General features: G+C 43.0%; 1 long non-coding RNA gene across 4 annotated transcripts; it reads right to left on the bottom strand.

Annotated features, from left to right (window-relative positions):
• Positions 1–21,437: 21,437 nt before the first annotated feature.
• On the bottom strand, positions 21,438–24,766 carry LOC109736496 (uncharacterized). Of its 4 annotated transcripts, none has more exons than XR_005759368.2 (5): positions 24,186–24,766; positions 23,744–23,864; positions 23,381–23,672; positions 22,746–23,043; positions 21,438–22,099 (listed from the first exon to the last, which is right to left on the bottom strand). It is a non-coding gene; the product is annotated as an uncharacterized lncRNA (long non-coding RNA). The 4 variants fall into 4 exon arrangements; XR_005759371.2 differs by having other exon boundaries at positions 23,381–23,618; XR_005759367.2 differs by having other exon boundaries at positions 23,744–24,766.
• Between the last annotated feature and the right edge of the window lie 340 nt (positions 24,767–25,106).

Raw genomic sequence — 25,106 nt, 5'->3', positions numbered from 1 at the left:
TATTAGATTCATGAACATATAGGGGTTTTTCTGCAAATCTACAATACACTGGATAATGGAAAAAATCGCAGAGCCTAAAAAATAGACTCTGGGCCGAATCTGGACACGAAGCCCAACAGAGGGAAAAGGCCGGGGGCTGCTCACCCATGGGCTTCGGCCCGGTCGGTGGAGAGGCTGGGCTGACTGCGCAGTGGGCTGGGGAGGCGCTGGGCTGCGCGATACAGGCAGTCAACGCAGGGCGAAGCAGAGGGCGTCGCGTGGCTGTGCGGGCAGAGGACTTGGCGCGGGGCAGAGGTGGACTTGGGGCTCCGGCAGGTGGAACTTGAGGCGCAGGGGACGGCAAGCTCGAGCAGATCTGGTCGGCGGGGTCGCACACGACTGCTTGCCGGAGACGATGGCAGGGAGGCGGAGACGGCGGATCTGGATGGAGGGGGCCGGATGCAGATGAAGAAGCTCCAGGCAGAGAAAGTTCCATGGGGCGGCGGCGTCCTTGTTCGTCCCTGAGAGAGAGAGAGCGATTGAGAGAGAGGAAAGCAGAGGGGGACCGGAGGACAGAGAGGAAGGGTCGGCGACCTGCGGGGCTCCGGCGGCGCGGTCAACGGGTAGGAGAGGCGGGGTCGAGGTGCTTGTCCTCCTCTGCACTGTTTTGATGCAGAGAAACAGGAGGCAGAGGCGAGGCGGGCATGGCACGGCGGAGCTCGGGCCCTGGGATGCTGGCGAGCTGGCCGTCCGGGAATGACGCGGGGGAAAGGGGACGCAGGGCTGGTGTAGGAGCCCCAGCGGCTTGATCCCGTCGCGTGCGTCGGCGACCTGCAGACAGGCGGCCACGGCGGGGAAGGTTCAAGAGGAGTAGCGGGGAAAAGAGAGAAGACATGGGGAGCGACGGCGTGACCTAGTTGCTGTTGCTGCTTGCCGCCGTCGCGCCGGGCGCACGGGACAGGCGCGGGGAGGACGGGGCTCCGCTGGGATGAGGGAGGAGGCGCACGGCTGCTGGTGGTCTCGGCACAAGCAGAGGGCTTGGGCGATTCGGCGTGGCGCAGCTGGCTGGTTGTGCAAGACGAGGAGGTAGGTGGTTGGATGGATCGGGAGGGGATCCCGATGTGGAAAGGACAAGGGGGGTGGCGGCGCGATGGATGGAATGGATGGATGGGACAGGAGGCCTAAAAACTAGGGTTGCCCGCTATATATATGTTATTGGATTAGGTTAGGGGTATTTGGTCCGTCCGATCATAATCGGGTGGTCGAGAATAAGTAGGCTAGAACATCCAATTAAGAAAACGGAGATGTTTTATAGATGTTTGGGGATGATCCGAACCCAACGGTAACAACAACCCGGGTCGGGTTCGGGACAATTTTCGGACGCGCGCGAGGGGTGGTCTGAGAGGGGTCGACAAAGACAAAGTGTCTGACAAAAGGCCCCGGAGAAGACAAGAGAGAAAACGAGGAGCAACGCTGCAAGTGTGGTTGGTCTCGAAACGGTCAAGGAAAGCAAGGGGGCGCGGCAACTACGAGCGAAAACAAGTTATTAAACAATGACGACAACGAGTGCCGATGCAATGCGTATGATGACATGATGAAATGCAACAACGACAAAATAAAACACACGATGGCAACGAAGAACATTGAAGGCTTCTGGAGCATCGGTCTCGGGGCGTTACAGAAGTCTTGTGCTAAGCTATTTTGCGGGGTGCGGTATATGAGTCTACACGGGGAATGGTTGGCTTGGGGGCCGGCGTAAGTGATGTGGGTCTAGTGTCTAAGTGGTGCACCATGTGGGTCTAGACAGCAGGGGTGCATGGTTTGGATCTAGCTACCTTGAGGTAACGTGTCCGGTTTGCGCAATGAATGCGGGCCCGTTCCTCCATTTTCGTCGATGCTCTCTCTCGGGTCAACGGAGAACAATCCAAAAGCGCATGCAAGGTCCCGGCCTTTCTCGGAGCCCGTGCTTGCCATATTCGGGATATTTGCCGCATTTCTAGGGCAGTATCCTCGGAAATTCAGGATCTATACCGCGGCCACATGAAATCATAGCAGTGATTGGGGGTGACAGTTCCATGCTAAGCTCTGGTCCATATATGTGCCATGTGCGACCAATGGGCAGGGCCACCTCAGAGCCATTGTTAAGGGCAAAAAATGTCGGGTCTCGTCTGCCGTCGCTATAATCCGTGCAAATTCATGAGGGATCCAAATTTCTTGGGACCTTTCACGGTGTGGGTGTGATCGAACATCGAGAGCGGCACGCATAAGCCTTCACATAGGTTGTGTGTAAACGAGACCAAAACGCATCCCGGAGCTAGCCATCGAGAGGGAACAAGTCCTGCTTGTGGACGAAGACCGGGGCCCGCCCCTTCATCTGCTTCAGAATTCTATGCCGCAAGTTGTGGGCCCTACCCACCAGGGCACATCCCGTGCGCCGAACGCAAACTGGACCCACACCATGCATGCACGCATGGCCACGTAGACAACCACCATTCAACCTTGACAATGTACAGATGACGCATGCGCACTCATTAGCCATCTAGCCCCCCAGCCATGCAAACCTAGCCACCTAAACTCAAACCATGCACCGTTAGCCAGGTTGACCCACACCATACATCCAGCATTGACCCCACCGCGGTTCGTTGGACCTTCGACGAGTCCCTTTGGTATGCCAGGCACGCCAAAGAGACACGCGACTACACATATTGCACACCGAGATCCGACGTCATTCACTAATGCTAGCAAACCTGTCCACATGAGCATCTCTGCGCATGGTGGACACTAGCTCGTTGTTTGGATCGAGAAGGCTAGCGGCACATGTTTTGGCCCGATTGGCTCGGGGTGCATGATATGGGTCCAGACGAAACACATGGCATCGCGTGGATCAACATTCCCCTCCTCGATACCGGACATCGGATATATGGCAGACAAATCCGCGCGGTTGTTGACGAAGTTTTGTCACATCCATTTGCCATTCCATTGTTTGTAAAGTTTTACAACAAATTTTAGGAAAAATATAAAACATGACACGTGCAGATGAAACAAGCCTACAAATTCAGTTGTCCCACTGTATGACTTTGTTCTGTGTAATGAGGGAGCAGTTGCATTACACAATTTTTTGAAGGGAAGTTGCTCCTAAATCATGGCTCTGCACGATCGGGCTATTCATTTTAGTGAGAAGTGAGAAGTTACGTTTTGACGTGGCAAGATGTGGTGGTGTGAACAACGCACGGGGAGGTGTGAACGTGGCAACAACTCCTTTTGACTGCCCAGGACTAAATCGGCGGCTCCGCTTCCCCATTAGCATTTATCTCATCGCCGCCCCCCTCTTCCCGTCCTCTTCCCCATCCACAAATACGAGGGTTTTCTCCTCCCACGCCTCACCACTCGCCTGCCCACCCCGCCGCTGCTCCCTTCCCGCCGTTGCACCTCCGCCGTCGAGATGCCCAAGCGCACCATGGGAGGGAGGCCGACGCCGGGGCCGACGCCATGGCGCACGAAGCATCCAAGCGCCGTGCGAAGCTGCACATGGAGAAACCCCTCCCCGCCGGCGAGGGGTCCAGCCGGCAGCAGGGCGGCCGTGACGTCGTCGACCACGTCCAGGCTCCGGTGCAGGTGTCACCTACGCCGGAGCAGGTGGCTCCTCCGCCGGAGCAGGTGACTCCTCTGCCACGCCATCTGCCTCCTCTGCCACGCCATCTGCCTCCTCTGCCGCAGCCCGTGGTCAATGTCGACGGCGACGACGACGAAGAAGAGGTCAGTCCTATTTTAGGAAATATCCTAGGTTTCCTTGTTCGGTCCCTTATCTATTTTTGGGCATGGCTAGGGTTTCTGCTTTTGTTCCATCTATGAAATCCGTACCAAGATTCGTTAGATCCGGTAGGTTTCAAGGGCGGATCCACATGGGTGCATGGGTGTGGGGGTCGGCTCCTCATTGTATAGGTTATCTTGTTTTTAAGATCTACCAACCACTCCGATCCATGGCTCTCGTGCATCCCAAATGTGTTGATGCCAAATTTTAAGATAGATCTACCAACCACCCGAAATTTTTTCCCCGAAATTTCTTATATATGGTTCTTTTATTGCTAAATGGACTAAAAGTGGTGTAGTTTATGCCCTAAACTTCATGTCAATTTGTATAAAACTAGCCTCTCACGCTTAATCCAGCAGACACATTTTTTGTCGTTCAATTTGCTCAACACCAATTGCTTGATTCCTGGAGTCCAATTACCATAGGCTGTAATATTATTGACTTGTTATCATCCCTACTTGAAATATATTATTTGGTTGCTTATTTTCAGCATAATATTTTCTGCAAGTAAAGGATAACAACACCATGCCTTGTTTACAAAAATGTCATACTAAATAATCTTCATTTTCTGTCATTCATGTCTGTACTGTCGGTATGATGGAAAAATAATATTTTCACATGAACATTTTAGCTATTACTCCTAATTAACTCTTTAATTTCTTGAGTAATAGAAGCAGAGGCAGAAGAATGCCTTCTGGACTCAAAAGCCAACTTGATCTCAGCCGTTTGAAAAATATTGTTGTGTTTTTGGTTTGCAATATTAATTTTTGAACACCCAACTTCGAAATCCTGGATCCTAAGCTGTGTTGCTAGGTTGCATTAGTTTAGGCATGTATATGACATTTTTTGATCTATATAAAATATTCTGCTATTTATGTGGGACCAGGTAGCTGCTCTGGCTCCTCAGACGGAGCAGGTGACGCCTCCTGTGCCCGAGCCTGTGGTCGTCGGCGATGTCAACAAAGAAGACGTTAGTCATCTATCTCCTTTAATTTTTTGTAAAATCCTAGGTGTGCTCTGGTCAATCCTAGGTGTCAAACTAGATTCGTTAGATCCATTATGTTTCAGGGCGGATCCACATGGGTGCATGGGTGTGGGGGTCGGCTCCTCATTGTATAGGTTATCTTTATTTAAGATCTACCAACCACTCGGATCTCATGGTTCTCGTGCATCCAAAATGTGTTGATGCCAAATTTTGATAGCAGTAGCACCGGTACAGACGTACAGTACTGCACCCGAATTTTTTTGGCCGAAATTTCTTATATATGGTACTTGACCGGCATGAAACTGTCCTTGCACAGCCATTTATGTGGGCCCCGGTAGCTGCTCTGGCTCCTCAGACGGAGCAGGTGTCTCCTCTGTCGCGGGTGATGCCTCCGATGCCCGAGCCTGTGGTCGCCGGCGACGTCAACAAAGGCGACGTTAGTCATCTATCTCCTTTAGTTTTTTGTAAAATCCTAGGTGTGCTCTGGTCAGTCCTTTTCTCTATTTTTGGGGAAGGCCAGGGTTTCTTTTTATCTTTGATCGATGAACTCCATATCAATATTCTATAGATGTGTTAGGTAACTAGCTAGGTTACATGTGTTGAGCCCTGTATAGGCAATATTTTGATCTAGATAAATTATTCTGCTAATAAATCCACCTAGGTTTGGTGACTGTGCTAATACAAATACGTAGCTTGACCTTGGAACTGAATTACCTACGTAGGTGATTGTGAAAATATTTTCTGGAACTTAAGGATAACAACACCATGCCTTGTTTATGAAAATGTCATATTGTATGGTCATGAAGTAAATAATCTTCATTTTCTGTCATTCATGTCAGTACTGTCATTACGATGGACTAAGAATCTTTTCACATGAAAATTTTATATATTACTCCCTCCATTTGAAAAATATTGTTGTGGTTTTAGTTTGCAATATAAATTTTTGAACACCCAAGTATGAAATCCTGGATCCGCAGCTGTGTAGCTAGATTACATTTATTGAGGCATGTATATGTCAGTTTTTGACCTATATAAATTATTCTGCTAATAATCCGGAACAAGTAGCTCCTCTGGCTTCTCTGCCGGAGCAGGTGGTGGCTCCTCAGCCTCAGCCGGGTGTTCGTCTGCCGCGGTTGTTGCCTCCCCTTCCCCCACCTGTGGTCGTCGCCGACGAGAACGAAGAAGAGGTTAGTCATCTATCCCCTTTATTTATTTATTTATTTTGTAATATCCTAGGTTATCTCTGGTCAGTACAAGGCAAATAAGGTATTAAAATGTTGAGTACATGTTTGGTTGCACTTGATCGATCTTTGGTTTAAATGTTCCATAAGTGGCTGTGGAATGATTTTAAACATGGATTATCTCTAAGCAATGGCTATTTTAGAAAGAAATTGGATATCATCAATGTTTTACTTGAGTTGTTTTAATTAGTTCTTTTGTAGGGTTTTTATCATTTATGCCACCAGTTGTATCCCACTACTCAGTTTTTCCCTTAGAAGTTACAGCCGCTCAAAAATGCCATCGATTCGTGAGATGCTTACTCAAAAATGCCATCATTCCGTTAGATGTTTGCTCAATAATGCCATTAGACATTGTTATTTTCATGTAAAACTTGTTGACCATCCAATATGACAAAAAAAAGCCCAGGCCCACATTTCAGTTCTCTCTATCTTACAATGATAAGTGTGGCCCCACTTGTGAGGAGTAAGTAAGCCAATAATTTTACAGGAAAATAAGAACGTTGTTGGGATCAAGTGGGCCCATACTTTATTGTAGTGAGATAGAGGGAGAGCTGGCATGTTGGTCCATAGGTATTGATGCCATTATAGCATGTCAATATAGATTTGATATCACAATAATGATGTGCAGTGGCATTTTTGAGCATGTGTCTAACTAAGCGATGGCTTTTTTTAGCAGTAGAAATTCCTAGTGGTGATACCTAGTTGTGGGACACAACTGGTGGCATAAATGATAAAAACCCTTTTTTGTAAGTACAACATTTGGGATCACTTATTGTCAGAATTCATAATAATTAACTACTTTACCTAGAACGTTGAATGGTTCAGGAACATTGATGGGTGGGGTTCGATCAACAGGGGAAACTTCCACGACGATAACATGTGGACTTTCAATATCCACCATCATAAGCACACAAAATTCTAACCCTAAATAGATACAGCTCACGAGCTATTTTATCTAGTCATGCATGTAAGTTATAAGTCTTTTTTTTGCATTAGTACATCTGTATACTGCTCTGCCATGTTACATAATCAGTTCATGCATTTTTACGTAACAAGTGAATTTTGTTGCACTAAAGGGTTGTTTGGTTTGTGACTAACTTTGCCGAAGATTGCCATACCTAAGGTTAGGCAAGTTTGACCAACTTAAGTGAGTGTTTGGTTCCAGCCACACCTTAGGCAAGCCACACTTGGGTCCCACATGGCATACACACAAAAAGTGTGGCAAGGTTCCCTTAGGCTTGCCAACTTGTGGCTCTCATTTTGATGAACTAACCTTAGGCAAGCTTGGGAAAAATGTCTGGCAAAATGTGGCAATGCTAGTGCTCTCTTCGACATGTATGGTTGATCCTTCATTTTTTTACTATATATGGTACTATCCCATTTAGTTGCTTATGTAGCAACTAATAAGTTATGCATTTGTTTTTTCAACGTCATTTGAAGATATTTTACGCTGTCATCAATTACATTATGTTTCATAGACTATGTGCCTGCTGAATTATCATATTAAATATACTTACGCAACATTCTGTACTACATGTAGGTCCTAAGTGACGATGTCGACAGCGACCTAGAAACCCAGGGGATCTACAGGAGGTAGAAGGTGAGGGAGCTGGACAGTGGTGTGCTCGAGAAACGTGTCAGGCCAAGAATCGGAAGGGGGGCTACGGATGCCCTTACTGCAACAAGCTGATGAAAGGTGACCTGTCGAGTACCATCAACCATGCAGTCGGAACATCCCAAGGCAGCATCAAGAATGGCTATGCTTTCAGGGTGAAGCACGCCGCGTATGCCGACTACTTGATGAGGCTTCTTTGAGGCTTTAGGGAAGTGCGCACCCTCGCAGCTAGAACTGATGCTCTTTTGTTTTTAACTATGCTAAGTACTACCCTATGCTATACTTTGTTGGTGAACGTTTATGGCCGAACTATGTGCACCAGTACTACTAAGTGGTGCTTGCTTTTGTATATATGGAAGCATTGAACTAAGGTAGAACTATGTTAATTGGTGTGTGGTTTGGCATCTCTGCTTGTTAAACTCGTGCTCATTTATCATCGGCTCATTTAGATTAAGTAGCATACAACCCTGATTGGCTAGGTTCGTTTGAAGCTAGTTAAGCTTGTGAGCGCTCGTTAATAGATTCTGATGTGTTATGGTATACATGATGACTGTGTACATGTGGTTTTCAAGAAGGAAGATGGTGACTCAAAAAGGAAATGCACTAGTTTGCTGCCTAAGGTGTTGATCCAAGTAATACTAGAACCATCGTGTTTGTGGCATGGCTACATGATGATCACAAAGTCTCGATCCAATTAATACTAGATCACTTGATGACAATTTGATCTGATGTTTTCACAAGTCTTGAGCATTAGGGTTTATGTACACAATTTTTAACCCCCAACCCATCCACCTCGGACACGATCTTTGGATTGCATCACGTAGATGTACAAAATCCAGTTCCTAGCTCCTGCCCCAAGCGCCTACGCTTGTGATTTTTTTTCCAGGATCCTAATTAAGCGCCTAAATAAGCACCGCTGCATTGAAGGTGCCCAACGCCGACCAATCAATTTTTCTCATAAGTATTTCCGCTATAGTAGGTAACTACCAATTACTCCCCGCATCTCTCCCCCTAGGGTACGCTCTAAAACCATCGCCGCCGCTCACACGCCCGCCTCCCTGCCGCCGGATATGAAATCCACTCTTGGAGGTCGATTGGCCGTCGTGACAGATCGTGGCCATGGACGTGAGGGGCCTGTCATGGACGCCGTCGTGACGGATCGTGGACTTGCGGGGCTAACCACCGACGTCGTCGTCCATCGCATGGATCAGGATCCCCACGAGAAAGCTTTGGACTACTCGGTGTCCGACCCAGAGAAGCATCGTGTCAACGAGGTGCAGTAATCCGCCGTCGATCACAAGTAGCATCACATGCACGGCATGGACTGGAATTCCGTTACGGTAATTTTAAATTTTTAACCCTAGATCTGTCTTCAAGTTTAAGGTGAGAGGTTAATCATTAAACCATCAATACATTGTTGAATTGGCATAATGGAATCTAGCTCTAAATATAATGTTGATCATCAGTACGTAATGATCATTATTTATTCAATCAAGCTTTGAGAAATTAATGGTTCATCCACTCCACAATTTAGTGCGTTTTGGTTTTATGCTAAAAGTCAGACATCATAAAGGTTGTGCATGTTTATTGACAATTTTTTTAAAAGTACATCATATGATTTATGCTTTCATATGGATTTGATATTGCTTTTTCTTCCTTAAATTTTCAAAGTTAATAAATATTTACTTTAAAAATAATTTATAGGCACTACAGTATGAAACTTAGGGAATATTAGGTACTGTAAACAATGGTGCAGCTTATATCATACATAATTTAAACTTGCAGCCTTATTCTCATGATTATGTGGACATTTCTGAAGGAGAGATGGATGCACACACTCAGAAAACCCTTGAAGAATTGCAGAATGGACAGTGCAACGTGCTTAAGCGTATGGCATATCGTTGCGCGTTCTGTGGCAAATATCTGGACCCGGCTTTCGTTAGTATTCTTGAGCACACCGAAGGAGTTGCCAAAGGATACCAATTGAAGCATGGTGTGAGGGCGAAACACAAGGCGCTAGCCCAATATCTCAGGAATTTGTCGGACAAAGAGAAGGTCTGAAGAAGGCGTTATGAGAACCAGCATGCCAAAGAATAGATGAATAAACGAAACCCTGAAGAAGTTCTGGTTGGCATAAGTAGTCATTTGCGGTTGTTTTTTTAATACCAATGAATATTTTAATTATCATAGTTTTTGCAAAAATGTTACATTTATTAAATTTAATCATAAAAATGCATACAATTCAATTATTGATTTTTTTCAAATATTTGTAACCTTGCATCTAATAGTTTACCATTTTATTGGTTAACCATTATTTTCATATATATATATATATATATATATATACTGTGGAGTGCTTAAAATTATTCAATATCAATTGGTGTACTGAAAGACTCATCCACATGCAATATGAACATCAGTGTATTTTTAGGGTTTCTTCAAAAGAACACCTGTGGTCATGCTGATCTTTTCTGTTTGGCCAGAATTGGTAAAGCTGTCAAATCTGCATCTGATCCGGCCCAACACTTTGTTCCTTTTGTGGGCCTGCACAAGTGGAAGGCAGAGAGAAAAGCGAGCGATGGCCCCAACCCCAACCCCACTCCCATTCCCAATCCCACCACACTTCGTTCTTTGCAGAGATAGAGAGGCGACGCTTAGGGCGACAGCTAGGGTTTGCCAAGTCATCACCTTGGCTGCCCCCGTCGTCGTCAAATCGGCCGGATCCGCGAGGCCACCCACTCCCCCCTGCTCCGGCCATGATTCTCCACTGCTTCGTCGACAGCAAGGTCCGACAACGACACCTCTTCTCCCTAATCCTGGTCGCGCCGCCCGAAGCTCCGGTGGTGCCAGCTTCGAACAAGTCTACTCCAGCCCCATATGGTACCACTTCGCAGGTAAGATTGATCTTCCCTGCCCTTCGAATGTCGATCTTACCTTAATTTTGCGATCTAGCAGCACCGCCCAAGTTAAAATCTGACACTTGCTTGTGTGCATGTTTCGGGTATTCGTAGATTTACTGTCAACTAGTTGGTCATATTGCAACAAGTAATTTTACAACAAGATAATCTGACAATGTACTGCGTAATCATGGTTTTACTTGTTCGTATGGGTAGTAATGGGTAAACACTTTCGTGCAAGTAAGAGAAAAAGGTGGGTGTTGGCCAGCATACCTTGCTCGTCGACATAGCCTTCACTATGCTATCATCTTGCTTGACAGATGCTATGAAGTACTTTTTTCCCCTGGAAAATGGCCCCCCACTGCTAGATATAGAAAAAGTATATTCACAGGAGCATACACATGTTTTGGTTTGTTGGGATAGTTTGAAGACTGTGTATATGTATTTGCTGATGCTTAGTTATTCAAAACTAAAAAGGCGAGCACACAAGCAGTCCATGAGGAAATTTGTAATGATGGAATGAGGATCAGTTATAGTTTCATGTATTACTCGATGGTAGTATGATCATTAGTGCATATTTTGAAGGATTTGTCAAGTATAGATTGCTCTTGATTGGTGCATGTTTTTGATGATATGTGCACACATGTAATATTTTTAGTTGGTGCATATTTTTGCTGATTGTTGTTACTGCTTACTTGAATTATGTCAGCCTATCTCCAGATATGGTATGGGCTTGTTGGGGTCAATGAAAATTTCCTGTGAGCTAGTAGTACACATTGCAACAAATTCCTCACTGTTGGATTTTCTGCCGTTATACTTCATAATCATGATTTTACTTGTTGGTATGGGTAGTAATGAGTAAATAAATAGCAAGTATACAAAAGGGTGACTATTGGTCAGCATACCTTGCTCGTTCTCATAGCCTTCACTATGCTGTCATCTTGCTTGAGAGATTCTATCATGTCCTTATTCTCACTAGAAATTGGAAAATTAACCTCCACAGCTACCTCTAAAAATGTTATGTACAGCAGCAAATGCATTATTTGTTTTGTTGGGACAATTTAAAGACTTTATATTTATTACCTGATGGTACCACACAACAGCCCATCAGGAAATTTGCAGTGATCAAAGGTAGATCAGTTATAGTTTCACGTATTGCTCGATGAGAGCAGTCAATCATGGTTCATTTTTACATGGCTACTAATTGGTTGGTTACCAAGTTTTCTTGTCCAGCTCACAAAATTGTAACCTTGAAATATCCTAATTGGTTATGTCTGCCCAATGATTATGAGTCTAACCACTAGTCTTGACTAGTCGTGCGAATAGTTGTCGACTAGCTTTTTCGTGTAGATGTTTATACATGAACTACGTACTTAGCAAGAAGTATGCGAAAAGATTATTCACATTGTATATGGTGCTAACAAGTCCTAATGGAAGACTGATTTCATATATCAATAACTAACATTTGTTCATTGCAATGCATGCAACAGGTTTGAATGGCAAGGGAAACCATCCTCATCAACAGTGAAGAGAGTGATCACCGGACCACCTCAGATGATGCTTCAGATGGCACTTCACGTGGGAGTGACGGCTATAGCGGTGATGACGACACCTCTAGCGACTATGACACTGATGATAGTTCTAATGGAGACGGAGATGTGGACCACGATCCTATCTTGGCACTACGGGGTAAAGTTCTATTTGGCTGATCAGATATTAAATGAACCGTGAAATATCGAAAGTTGATGTTTGAGTGACACTTGATTACCACACATTACTCTGTTTGGGTTCTAGATGACCTTCCAAATCAACATTGACTGAACTAGAGCTTACATAGAGCAGTGTTTAGTTGTTAGTTTAAATAAATCAAATATTCAATTTGCCCATGTTTCTACGAGATATTGCTGGGTGGATGTGATTGGGTTATCTATGTCCTTCATTTCTTGATCATTGGAGTAGGCATTGATCATTAAACCAGTGCTGATGCTCTAGATCTTACGTATGAAATTATTTACTACTCTGTCATCTTAATTTTTTTTATACAGGTCCGGGATACCTTGTGAGAAAAGGAACTTTTGAGGATCGCATCTTCTACGGCAACCATGTATCGCTAAACGAGGATCGGTGGGACTGTCTCAAATCCATAGTAAAGCAGTGCCAACCTCCCATACCATACTATGTCAGCACCGTCACTCGCTCGGCAGTCATCAGAGGGAAGAGCAAGATGGTAAACACTTGGACTTTTCTTTTTGCAAATCATACTTGACTAGTGAAAATGCCATGATGTAGAGACAGAGAGGAGGACGGGCGTGGTTGTGCAAATCATACTTACTTTTTGTGTGCAAATCATACTTCATTTTTTATGTAATATTATTTATTTCCCTATGCAATCAGTGCTTCTCAAAGGATTACAGTCAGGCCTACCTCAAAGATTATCTGCGAAAGCCCATGGTTGTGCGTGTCACCAATGAACATTTTGAAGGTAATAAAAAGGTCTTGTTCAAGATGGGCAAGAAGGACGGGCGTGCGATCATGACGAAGAACTGGAGAGAAGTCGTTGAGGGCGCCAGAATGAAAGAAGATCAAATGGCTATCTTCAGGTTCATGGAAAGGAGTGGAGGTGGGCTTAGGGTGAACATGGTTAGTGGCATGAGGATTCGTTGACCCATGGCAGTAGTTTGACGCTAGTTTTATAATCTGTAGGTACTAGCCAGTAAGCTGGTAGTATTAGCTTTTGGGTCCAGTAAGTGCAACTTAGTAGTAATTGGTACTTGGTAGTAACTGGTACTTTGGTGGTATAACTTTTGGGTCCGACTGGATATGAAGATCGTCCAGTAAGTGGAACTTGGCAGTAACTTGGTGGTAGTATGAACCCTATGTGGCGTTGCTATGCAAGTCTATATATATAACGCACCTTGGTACCCTCCTTGATATAATTATCTTTATGGACTGCAATTATATTTCTTTTTTTTGCCACAGTGATGCTAGTATTTTTAGAATCAAATCTAACCGGGTTTCAAATGGATTAGACACTACTTTCATTTTTGAACGAGGTTTTTGTGTTGGCTAGTACGAGTTATTTTGAAAATACGGTTTGTATGTGTGTCGCACAAAAAATGCAATGCAAAACAAAAACTTGCGGGTCGAAATGCAATGCAAAAAATGATGTTTCTGTTACTTTCGAGATGGCATGCTATTTTCAAAAAGATATTTTTTTAATTCAAAAAACAGTATATACTAAAAAACATGCTATCTTTTAAAAAGCGTAATTAAAAAAATGATGTTTTCAAAATCAGCACGTTGCTTTCAAAACAGCATATTTCAAAAAGCATGTAATTTTTTTAATCAGTTTAAAAACAGCGTTATATTTTTAAAAACAGTGTTATATTTTTAAAAGCAGCGTTATATTTTTAGAATGAGGCTGTTATTTTGAAATCAGCATGCTATTTTTAAAAACAACATATTCAAAAGAACATGATTTTTTTTAAATCAGCATGCTATTTTTGAAATCAGTATGCTATTTTAAAAGTAGCATATTAAAAAGAGCATTATATTTTTAAAATAAGCATGCTATTTTTAAAATTAGCATGATATTTTTGAAAACAACATGCTATTTTAAAAGTAGCATATTGAAAAGAGCATTATATTTTTAAAAGTACCATGCTATTTTTAAAAGTAGCATGTGATTTTTGAAATCAACATGTTATTTTAAAAGTACCATATTGGAAAGAGCATTATAATTTTAAATGTAGCATGCTATTTTTAAAATCAACATGCTATTTTTAAAATCAGCATACTATTTTTAAATCAGCATATTCATTCTATTTTATTTTCAATTGAACATGCTTTTTTCAAATGAGCATGCTATTTTTAAAATATCAGTATGCTTATTTTCTATTCGAAAGTAAACGATTTTCAATGTTATTTGAAAACGAGGTTCCTATTAACGTTCTATTTTCCTATATATATAAATTTTCGGTTTCTATTTTATATTTCAAGTATGAAATTTGACTACACTTTGAACAAATTTCAGCAATATATTATGTAAAAAATGAAAAAAAATACAGAAAACCAACTTCACTAAAAATGCATTGTTTCATCGATGTTGATAAATCATAACTAGCCTACCATGTCGATCCGTCCATAATAAAATGAGGGTGTACCAATCAAACGAGGAATTCAGAAAAATAGTGGCAGTCCATCAAATAGGTCTAATACATCAGAAACAAGGTGGATCATAACATGGAAAACTGTCTACTTTAGTTTGTTCTCAATTTTTCGACCCCAGAAATCCTTTTGTTTTCTCTGCTTGACCCTGTGCATCTAAACATACTGTCTCGACTTCACTTTAGCTTTCATGCATGAAACAACGTTTGTTAATAGGATAGCAAAGAAGATTTGAGCATGTACAGTACACTATAACAGAAAAAACACTAACTTCACTGATTTTCTCTTCATAGCTACAGAAGCTAACTTGACAGCTCTTATTCGCTCAGCCTGTGGTACATTCCTAGCAGGCCTTTTTGTCTTCATCACCCCTTTGGCCTGTTCTTTACCGCCCTTACTAGAGTCTTTCCTGGAAAAGTTAAGAAACGTCAACACAGTACTAGCAAATACCCGACTTCTAGAGCGGACATGTAAGTACAGACACTAACTTCACTGGTTTTCCTCGCGCACCCTTGTCATCGTTCTTTTTCGTCCTCCCAGCATTGACATTTGGAGCGCCCTTGCGTTTCCTGCAAAAAATGAAATGGATGAATCTGCAGCCAACATTTGAAAACATGTTTAAGTACGCACAATTGTGCTAATGCCCACTTGTTTGGTTTTTGCGTAATCCTCTTCTACAACCTCCAATGGTCTCTTTCTAGCCCTCCTCAGCCCACCATCTTCTGTATCTGAATCTTCCTCTTCTTCCTCATCTGAATCTCCCTCTTCTTCTGCATCTGAATCTCCCTCTTCTTCTGCATCTGAATCTTCCTCTTCTTCTGTACCTAAATCTTCCTCTTCTTCTGTATCTACCTCTGTCTCTTCTTCTGTATCTGCCTCTGTCTCTTCTTCTGTATCTGCCTCTGTCTCTTCTTCTGTATCTGCCTCTGTCTCTTCTTTTTGCTTCTTCCTCCTTGTGCTATTTGATTTCCCCGATTTTTTCCTGCGTAAATTGAAGAAAAACATGTGAACACTCTCCGATAGAACATATTAACACTGTAAGCATGTATGGAAATGAACAATGAGATTAACATGTGCACTAACTTCGTTGCTTTTTTTGAATCTTCCTCTTCTTCTATATCTGAATATGTGTCTTCTTCTGTCTCTGAGTCTTTCTCTTTTCGCTTCTTCCTCCTTGTGACCTTTGATTTCCCCGATTTGTTCCTGAGTAAATTGAAGAAAAAGAGAGAACATATTAACATTGTAAGCATGTATGGAAATGAACAATGAGATAAACATGTGCACTAACTTCGTTGCTTTTTTTCCCTCTCATCCGCTCGCGCCTGGATTTAATCCTCTTGTTCGATTCTTCGGTAGTTGGTCTCCCTTTTGGAACTATTTTGATTGGATTTTCCACGTCATCAGTGCAGCATTCGCGAGCAGCAGAGAAGTATGCCGGCAAAGGAACAAACGATTTATGGCCTTCATCCAAATTAGTTTTTTCTCCATCAACCAATATACTCCGGAGGAGCTCCATCACCTGTTCTGACTGTGAATCGCTAGCTGCGCTGTGAATAGAGCGTCACTAGCCATGTTGCGTAGTTCATGATACTTATTCATGTGATCAGACCATACATGAGTATTCGCAGTCCTCGAAGAAGGGAACGCTGGCTTGACATGCATTGTCCATCTTTTCTTGACAATTTTTTTTGGAAATGTGCGTACACCAATATGATCTAGAACGCAGAATATATGTGCGCATGGGTAATCCTGACTTTCCAACTTTTTACATTTACAAGCTGCATCATCCAGTCTTGCTCCTGTAAACAGACAAGTCACGTGATATATAAAATCCACAGGCTTCGCATCCACGCCTTGTGCATCCAACTTTTTTGTATCCAACTCCTCACTGTCCTTACCTTCCAAGTGATTGGGATCCTTAGCATCCAGGTTTTTGGCATGCAAGTCCACACCATCCTTGCCTTCCAAGTCATTGGGATCCTCAGCATCCAAGTTTTTTGCATGCAAGTCCTCAGCATCCTTACCTTCCAAGTCATTGGGATCCTCAACATCCAAGTTTTTTGCATGCAAGTCCTCAGCATCCTTACCTTCCAAGTCATTGGGATCCTCAGCATCCAAGTTTTTTGCATGCAAGTCCGCAGCATCCTTACCTTCCAAGTCATTGGGATCCTCAACATCCAAGTTTTTTGCATGCAAGTCCTCAGCATCCTTACCTTCCAAGTCATTGGGATCCTCAGCATCCAATTTTTTTGCATGCAAGTCCTCAGCATACTTACCTTCCTTACCTTGCAATTCTCTAGCATCCCTGCCATATGGGACTTTATCATATGGGGCTTTGCGCAAAACTCCAAACACGACCAAACCATCACACGCTACCCGGTCTGTGACCTGCCAATTTGTTCCTTCGACAATCTGACGTTTTACCCGTGGAAACATCACAGTTGTATAAATATAAGAGGCAGCAATCTCCAGGGGGTGTGCATTCAGCTTAGTGAAGGGTATCGTATGTGTCGCTACTGCGTCTAATGCTGCTTCATTCTTACGCATTATGGATACACAGTGCTCAACATGCTGCAACAAATCAACAAGCTGCATCTTCCTGTTCAGGTGCACATGAAGCCTTGAGTTGAGAGACTCACTCCTCTGATTACTCATCATGCCTAGGAAATATCTACCCTTTGTGTACGCAGCAGCCCATTTGTGTCGCAGCTCGTACATCCTGTTAACCCATGACGACCTCTTGCCTGTTGGTTTTATTTTGAACCAAACCTTATAAGCCTCCCATCTTTTCTCAAACTCATCACCATCCCAACGACGGTAAATGAATTCCCTAAATTCCTGAAGCTTTTTCTTGCGGAGGTGCATCACCATATTCTCCTCGATATGCCACGTGCACAAACGATGATCTGTTCCGGTCCAGACAGTAGCTATTGCTTTAGCCATTGCACCGTCCCCATCGGTGATTGCTGAAATTGGTGCCGTCTGGGACATTGCCTCCAAAAATACATGAAGAAGCCACTGGTATGATGCAACTGTCTCGGCTGACACTAGACCGACCCCAAACAAAACTGTGCTGCGGTGATGGTTCAGACCAACAAATGGAACAAACGGAAGCCTGTACTTGTTAGACCGATATGTACTGTCGAACACCACGACACCACCAAAGGCAACATAGTCAATGCGGGATTGTGAGTCAGCCCAGAATATGTTCCTCAAATGGCCTTCGCTGTCTTTTGTGTATTTGAAAAAGAATTCTGGGTCTGCTTTTTTCTGTGCAATCATATAGGTGAGCAAATATCTAGCGTCACTGCCTTCTATCTTGCGCTTCTTCTGGATTGAAACATGGTTGTATAGGTCTCGATCTATAAATCCAAGTTTGTCGGGACCTCCGGCATTCTTCTCCATTACATTCATAATCTGATGTGTTCGAAGTCCACCGACAGCATACTCGATGACATTGGCCTTTTGTGCATCAGTCATTCTACGATGAGCCGATAAGTAGGGAGTCAGGTCAGCAGGGTCAAACAGATGGTTATGCTTGTCCACAAAATTCTTGACGAACCAGAGGCCACTGCTATCTTGTAGCTCAACCTGAAAAAGAGCGGGACACCCACACCGAGAAAGACACCTCGGTGTTCTTTTCCTTTCAGCTCTGTTAAAGTGCTTAAGGGCCCGCCATCCTTGTTTGCAGCACTTGTATGTCCTTCTGTATGCATTTTGTTTCGGACCCAGACCCCTGTACTTCAGATCATCCTTTCTAACACCAAACCCTTTTTTTCTCGCATAGCCTACGTAGAACATGTAGGCTTCTTCCTCAGTCCTGAAAGTCTTCTTCACAATCTCTAAGTATTCCATACACTCATTCAGGTCTGAACCAGCCATGCCTTTATTATCAATTCCTTTACCTTGCATATGTACATCATCCATGTCTATGCCATCCTTGCCTGCATCCTCATTATCCTTATCATCCATGCCTTTGCCTTCGTTGCCTCTATGACCCATGTCCTTGTCATCCGTGCCTGTATCACCCAAGTTTTTGCCATCGTTGCCTTTATCATCCATGTCGTTATGCTACCAGCGAAAGCAGATAGTCAATGTTACGGATGGATAGCATACGTTACCGAAATTACGCACTAACTCAGTCCTTCAAAATCTGTAAGTAAATATGCCCTGACTAAATCCAGAAATTTTTAATTGATTGTAGTAGCTGTAACTGATGATCTCCTAACTAAATCCAAAGTCCACGAGTCCTTCAAATGCCCTGATAGATCCACCCTGATAGATCAATTATCTCCAAACTCCATTCAAAATTATCTCCTAACTAAATCCAAATTATCTCCTAACTAAATCCAAAAGTATCTCCTAACTAAATCCAAATTATCTCCTAACTAAATCCAAAATAAGTCCAAACTCCATACAAAATTAATTATCTCCTAACTAAATCCAAAATATCTCGAAACTCAATTCAAATGTATCTCCTAACTAAATCCAAAATAACTTTCTTTGAATCCAAATCTGCTGACAACTTTCTCATGCCACAAAACCCTAACTAAGTCCTTCAATATGTCCTAGCTACATCTAACTTACACTTCCTTTCAATCGTAATCTCGTCAGAACTTTCTGAAAACATAAACCCTAAACCTCACATGACATATCCTAAACCCTAACAAAATCCGATCGAAATCTCGTCACAACTTTCTGAAACGATAAACCCTAAACCTCACATGACATATCCTAAACCCGAATGAAATCCCACCCCTATTGGTACTATATGCACAAGTGACCAGAAAAGATTTGAGAGGGCTAGGCACTTACAGCGAAGATCCGGCGTGAAAAAGTTGATGCACGTCGATGAGGATGATGTGGCCTCTCGGGTCGGGGAAGGTGGCGTCCGCTCGGGGAAGGAGTGGATTAGTGGCTCGGCGGAAGATCTGGCGCCGTGACCCGACTGGGGTGACTTGCGATGGAGGGAGTGAGGGGGAGTAGGAGCAGGAGGGGTAGACACGGCGAGTGCGATCGGCGCCGATCGAGGGCGCCGGGGGCGATTGGCGGCGATCGAGGGTGCCGGAGGCGATCGGCGGCGATCGAGGGGGCCCGAGGTTAGGGCTCGAGAGGAGGAGAGAGGACGAACCGCTCGAACCGAAATTTAAAAGAGTACGCACGATGATTGGACCTCTATAATGAAGTGCTTTATTAATGCAATTAATTTAATTGAAAATTTTAGGACGAGAATACCCCTGGACCTAATTGGGCCGATTAAAGTTTAAAAAAAATTAGGTCGAAAATACCCTTGGGCTCAAAAAGGCCCAGTTATTCTCATCCGTTAGATCGCCCATAAAATACATGTGCTCTGGTGTATTATAATGCACCGTAAAATTTCCCATAAAAAATGACATTTCTGCCAACTATTGTTGTACCTGGTTTCAAGGAATATTTACTGCTTTCGATCTCTCCATGCAGAGACTGCAAACGGATCACAAATAATTTATTTTATGATTTCAAAACAAAGCATGTCGACTCACATAAAGTACAAAGAAAAGAGAGTAGTACTAGCAGCCAAAGCAATATCCAATTCACACTAGTCATTAATTACCTATTTGTTGCTTATATATACTCTGTCCTAGTACATACGCATTGTAGGAGAGAGCTCTTGTGATTGAAATAAAAAGATAAAAGAGACTAGGTGGGTTGTATGATGTTCTATTGGTAGCATGCATCCCTAGGACAGAGTACTAATATACAAAGCTCGATCGTCGCGGTGGATCGTAGTCTAGTGTCCCCTTGACGATCCTGCTTCCAATTTAGCTATAACCACCTGGGCTTGAGAGGCATCAAGAATAAAGTATGTGCATGCAATATTTATCTGGCTTGCAACTTCAGGAGGAGTAGGGTCTCTATGCTTCTATCCTTGCCTTGCTACATGAAAGCTCCCAGCTCCATCTACAGGTTTGGAGATGGTTCAGGTGTGTGGATCGCTCGGTACGCAAGCCAAGTCAGTAGTTAAAAAAAGAATAGGCATCAGCCCCCTTCCATCACTAGACTACAGTATGCCTTAGTATACAATTTATTGGATTTATCATCATGTAATATCCAGTCCACACCAAGAATAATCATTACTCGGTTGACTTCAGGTGTGTGGAAATATTCGGTTATGCAATTCCCATGGTCAGAACTGGTTGTCCAACCATTATAGAATGCATGATCCTAATTCCACGACTGTTTGTGTGTGTGCCCTGTCAAACACGATAAAAATTTCTCTATCACTTGTCAGCAACCATCTAGAATTATCTGTTTGGTTGTCAAATCTAATAATGGAGAAATTTTTTAAATTCCTTTTGGGTTAATGGAGGCAACCCACTAAACGTATAAAGGTTAGTATAAATCTTTGGCAAATCATACCCACTTTCGTGTATATGGTGGGTCACCCGCCGGAACATATAAGCCGTACATAGAAGGATCTCTCGCTGAAGCGGATACAGTACCGGGCCAGCCCATTAGAACACACTAGCACAAATGCCCGTGCGTTGCAACGGGAGTAAAAATACCTCAGCAACCTGTTTTAGTCACTAAAAATTGCATGATCATGTTAATCATGTTCAGAGTCTACATGAACATGCTGTAGTCCAGTCTAGTTCAAATTATTAAATCTGACATTGCTTTGAAATAATAAAAAGTATTGTTAACTTTCCATCACAACAACTGCAACAACAACAAATAAATAATAAGCTTCGACAACAAATAATTGCAACAAAAATAGCTAGCAATTTCTATCCATCTCTCTCACTGTACCTTTCCTCTGTACAATAATGGCATCACCACACAAATAATGGCAGCATCAGTACAAAGCAAAACCAACCAAATTGCTCCAAATCTCAATTCCAATCTATGTATTTCCATGTACAATTTTCCATAAGTAGAGCACATAGAGGAGCATGTATAATCCGGTCCAACACCAATCAGTTGCAAATAAGAAGTAATTCCACAATGAGGAAACTGACTTTGATTTCCTGACATAATCTACTGACGAAGCCACATGTTAGCATGAAATCTCGAGAAGATTATTTCAGAAAAGTACCAACTCAATGGCACTTATTTTGGGGCGGAGGGAGTAGGATTTAAGCAAGGTGCAGATTAGAATCTAATGAAACTTTTCCTTTATTCATCAATTCACAAAACAGAGATAATGTCGAGATGGTTGGTGACGGAGGTTTATGTGTCTATCTGGTTCTGACCAATCATTTCAGAACTTCAGAAACCGGAGATGATGTTGAGATAGTTGGTGATGGATCTTCATCACCATCTATCAGTTTATCTGAATTGGAAACACATGATTCAGAATGTATTTTTTAAAGGCCGATTATCAAAATCCTCAATAGTGGTTCATTCATCGTTGTGGTTCATTTTCTGCAACACAATAAAAAATAGACATTAAACATCTCATCAGATTGTTCAAACAATAATTCGGAAATGAAAGCATAAAGAGTTATAACCCATCTAGCTTAACATAACTATTTAATAGGTTCAGTTTCTATTCCTGTCGAATCTGAATGTAAATGCCACAATAGTTACCAACTTCATGATGTATGTATGAGGACCACAGAAACTTTCTGGAGTTTGCAGACTAATAGTCCAATTCTGGAGTTTAAATACTAATGCTCCAAAGTAAAGGTACATCATACATTTTTCTGGAGCGTTGATGAAATTTTCCAGAAACAACAGCTCATTAATATTTGGAAAAGAGGTTTGAGGTTAACCAGATCTTCAGGGAAGTTAATTCTCAATCATGTGTCAGGCGTATAACAGATTACAGCCAACCAAATGGATAAACAACTTTGAGATGACGAAATTACAGGAAATTAGCAGTATGATTCTATCTACATCAATCTACCAGAAGGCACAGGTTACAATAAGCAACTGAAGGATATACCAAATCCTATCAAAACTCATGCTCTTTTCAAATTTTAATTTCAAAAAGATTATGAAACATAACAGACATGTCGCTTTTATCTTGGCATGTGATCCCGGTGGTGCAGAATGTACAACAGCGTACCTCAGGTGAAGCGTGGGTGGTCGGCGTCCCAGCGAAGTTGGTAGAATGGCAAGATTGGAGCCTTCCAGTGAGATAATTTCGCACCAGAATTTGCAATTCAGGCGTGGCTTCCGTAGAGGGGCTCGATGCTTTTTTATGTTGCAAAGGAGGGTGATTCATGTGGAGTTCATGTCCAGCATGACTTGATGGAAGTAAGTTTGCAAAACTTGGTACAAATATTGCTGGGATAAAAACTCTCAACTCGTCACTGACAACAACTAAAACAGCATTGCTCTCCTTTCTTCCTTGTAAAATAAACCTACAATGGTACTACAATTAGTTATCCAGAAAAAAAATTCATATACCATGCCGGCCTGCATGCATGCACGATTGACTAAAATGTGGCGACAGTTAAACAAAGCTTAGATAGTACCACAAGAAAGAGCATAGCAGCAGCAAAGGCAAGAAAAAGCAGCAGCATATTGTTAACTAACTCCAGAGAGTTGTGAGAGGGCAGCCAAGGCAATCGAGCGTCCGATTAAGATGGTTGTACCCCAAGTCCTCTCATAGTTACGTCTAGCAGAGTATTGAATAACAGTTCATGATCGTCCATTGATTAAAGTGCAATATGTGAAACAAAACCCACGGTATCTCACCTCCAAGCTCCCTGCACTTTTCCCTTCTCCTGTCGGTCGTACATGCAATCAAGGAAGCGCTGCTGCTGCTCACCAGTTTCACCTCAACCTCCCATGTCCCTTCTATCTAGACAATAAATTGCAGAAATTGACCTCTCACTCTGCTTGCAAAGTTCAGCGAGCAGAGAGTTTCCTTGGGCTAATTTGAACAAACATCAATGTTTTGGAGTCTCCACCTGCAGTGCCTTGTACATTTGTTCTGACCAATCAATTGGACAATGAGCAATCGTGCGAAGAAACTGATTACATTAGCCTAGAGACATGATGCCAGCGTCATTATTTTACTTGCCTGCATTTATTAGTAATCAAATATAACGTCATTACCTTTGTGACCTGCATGACTGCATAATGAAACATGGGCTTCGAATAGTAGCTATCATAGTGGCTGTCCTTGTCAGTAGTCAACACAAATCTTCTTTTCTGAAGACGATCCCATCATACAAACCTGAAGATTTTTATTAGAACTCAGCCAGATGTCCTTCGAATAGTATTATATATAAAGAGAAGCATAACTGACAATATAAAATGATTTACTAATACTATGTTGAGCTGTTTGCAAGTCAGCATGTACAGAAGGCAAAAGCATAGAGATAAAAACTACCAATACATATGCTTGAATTCATAAGATTTCCAACAAAAGCAATTCATTGGTCCAAACTTACAAAGATTTCAGTAAACATTTTTCATGGGAACTATTAAACAGTGTGTGAACAAATCAGAAAACACAAAGCAGAAACATGTTGTTTCATAGTTTTATCTTTCCTACTTGATGTATTGGTCTCCATCACACCAAGTAACTTGGTTTCCTTGGAGTTCAGGTGAGGACACCTCCGTTAGAAGGAAGACAAAGACAGCCACAACAATTGAACAGAGAAAGCCATGTTGCAATATATCTGGTAGCCAAGCGAGTCCTTCAGGATCATAGATTGATCAAGGAGTTCGTCAACATGTTGGTAACGATATCCATCGCGCTGCAGTGGCGGGGAGGGGCCGTCGAGGAAAGCAGCGGCGTGAGCGGAGCCTCGCCAGCGGGAGTCACGGTGATAGCAGAGGCATGGCAGAGGGATGGGGGAATCGGTGCAACGGCAACCAGGCGGTTCAGAAGCGGCACAGGATGAGCTCCTGGGCGTGGTTTCCGATTATTGGATCGGCGGGGCGTGCGGTGGCGGTGCGAGCTAGGGCTACAGCAAGAGCGAGTTGGGGGCGTGTCAGGGGAGACGGGTAGGAAAGATAAGGAGAGCAGCAGTTCGCCCGTCCGGGAGAGAGGATGAGCTCCGGCGGCCGGAGATGGAGTGGGTGGCGGCGCTGGGTGGAGCAGGAGCCAGGAGGATGAATCGGGGTCTATGGGCACTTCCAGTTGAGGAACAGAGGAAATAGAAAGATGCGTGCGTTCGCTTTTTTTCCGATTATCTTTTAACGAATCGTTTTTTTAACTCATGGATGGCATGGTGGGTAATTTTTAGTGAAGTTCTAGGGACAAAAGCGATGGCCGTTGGGTAAAGAAACGCACCGTTGAAGAAATAGATAGTACCACCCCGGATATTAAGAAAAATATCGAAATCAAGAAAAGACGGACAAGAAGAAACGTATTATGACATAGGAAGAAAGCGCATTGTGACGATGAACCCATGAAGTCAATCCGTGCTTTATTATTATACTAACAAAAAGCCCGTGCGTTGCAACGGGT

This window comes from Aegilops tauschii, chromosome 6, assembly GCF_002575655.3.
Source record: "Aegilops tauschii subsp. strangulata cultivar AL8/78 chromosome 6, Aet v6.0, whole genome shotgun sequence".
NCBI lineage: Eukaryota > Viridiplantae > Streptophyta > Magnoliopsida > Poales > Poaceae > Aegilops > Aegilops tauschii.
The sequence above is the reverse complement of the archived record's forward strand: the minus strand, read 5'-3'. Positions and strand labels throughout refer to the sequence as shown.